Below are 2,303 nucleotides of genomic sequence, written 5' to 3' on the forward strand. Positions count from 1 at the left end.
CATTGGACATTAAACCTATAAATAATAACATAGTCTATACTATATACAATGTTAGTTATACACTTATACTATAACCTTATATCTTAATTAGTTAATTGTATACACATTGAACCTATGATTATTATTATTATTTTGGAATTGGACAATGGATATTAAACCTATAAATAATAACATAGTCCATATAATATTAGTTACACTATAGCCTTACATCTTAATTAGTTAATTGTATACACATTGAAGCTATGATTATTATTAATTAATAACATGTTTAATTATTATTTTAGTCACATTGTCGTGTGGGTTGGGTCGAGTCGGATGACAAAACGGGTCGAGCTCACGAGCCCTAAACAAGTCGGGCGAGCCGGGTAATTTTCGAGCTCCACGAGTCAAGCTCACGATCCCTTAGCGACTTCGAGCGAGCCGGTCGATTATCGAGTTAAACGATTTGAGCTCACGATCTCTTAACGAGCACGGGCGAGCCTGCCGATCTCGACTTAAACGAGTCGAACACACGAGCCCCCATCGAGCTTACTCGAGCGAGTCGGGCATGTGTCACTAGCTAATCGAGTGAGTTTTAGTAGTAACGAGCGAGCTAGTACAGTGTCGAGCTCGAACTCGGTTTGAGCTAAGTTGAGCAGGTATCGAGCGATCTGTCGAGTGTGTCGGCTCATTTACAGGCCTAGGCACAATCCCCATCTACCATCGAACTCACAGTAGCTTCGGCTCTGCTTCTCCTCTCAGCCACACCTCCCTCTCCCTCTCTGATCTCCGCTCCGCAGTAAAATTCATACAGCCAATTTGGAAATTCTATTCTCATTTGCATTTGCATTTTAATTTCTTTGTTTTCACGCTCTGTTTTTGCAATTTCGTTGAGTAGGTTGGCTTCTGAGGACCAGTCCCTCAAGGATGGAAGGGAAAGACAGAGTTGCAGAGAGAGCTTGGTGCTGAGCGATCCCAACGCAGTGCCGCTTATGGAAGAGTCAGGCTCTGCTTCTACGCCATGCACTTCATCGCTCGCCAGCGAGGGATCGTCTGAGGAGATTAGAGCTCGTCCGAAGAGCATCATGGACGTTCTGTCTCGCTACCATGAGATGAAGCTAAAGGTTGATCTGATTACTCAGTCTTTGCCAGTTTTTTGCTTTCTGATTGTACTACTTCTAGTTTAACACTGTTTAATCTGTTTGGATTCATTGTCACTGCGTATTGATTGAATATGCGCAAGGATATGCTTGAATCTGATTTTTTGAACTATGGCGTTTTCAATTACTGTTTGGTTGTTTTTTACATGAACCGATGCTATTAGCTTTGAAATTTTGGGGTGTGATTTTCAGTTTTTGTTTGAATTTCAGTGTTGAATTGCTTCTTTTTTTTTTTTAACGTCCATTATGAGTTTTGAGTTTTGAGTTTTGTGTGTTCGGAGTCTTCTATTTTTCGCTCATATTTCACTTGAATTTGCTTACTCTTACTCGAATTCTTTCGGATACGAATTTCGAAATTTGTTGCAAATTGGATAGTGCCAAAATGATCTCCTAAGCCTTGCTTTACCAGTTCACAATCCAACCTGCTATCCGTGGTCAAATACGATTCACATTCTTTTCAATTTTCACGCCGACTCCGTTCTATTTTAATTTCTGTGTGTCGAGTACGTACCGTCAAAGCTTATCCATTCTATCAAATTCGAATTCACAAAGTTCTGTGAAATAGATACGCAAATTGTTTGAATTGCTCGAATGTTAATTATTCCTTTCTTTTTCCCTTCGTTGTTTGAATTGATAGTTTGTTAACGAATTCATTTGCAGTCTCAGTCTGTGAACAAACAAAATCCGAAGATCTTCCAATTACTCAGGTCGTACGGAAGAGCCGGTCGAAGATTCTCTATAGCTCCGGCAAGACGACGACAAAAACCTCGGGATCCGAGTCCACAGAGGCGTCGTGCTTGTCGAGCAGTTCGACCGCGGGCTCAAGCGCGCGAAGCCGAATAAGCTGCTACGTTAGCCGAGGTGAGAAAATGCTTGCAATGGTCCACGAGGACGAAGAGATAAGGAGGAAGCATGTCAGCTCGACTCACATGCGCCGCCGAGCCGATTCCATTTTGAAACCACTCTCTGGCGGTTGTTCCTCTGAACTGAAGATACGTCAACTTCTCGGTGACAGCCCTGACACAAGCAAGGCTGTCAGAATGTGATCTTTCTCTCTCTCTCTCTACTTGCCACATGGCGTTTTTGAGTGTGTGACGCACGTGGCATGTGATAGCTTTCCAATTTGTTCGTTAGGTTTTTGTCTGTTAACAAATTGGAGTGTAT

The sequence above is a fragment of the Corylus avellana genome, chromosome ca9, assembly GCF_901000735.1.
Source record: "Corylus avellana chromosome ca9, CavTom2PMs-1.0".
In the NCBI taxonomy this organism is placed as follows: Eukaryota; Viridiplantae; Streptophyta; class Magnoliopsida; order Fagales; family Betulaceae; genus Corylus; species Corylus avellana.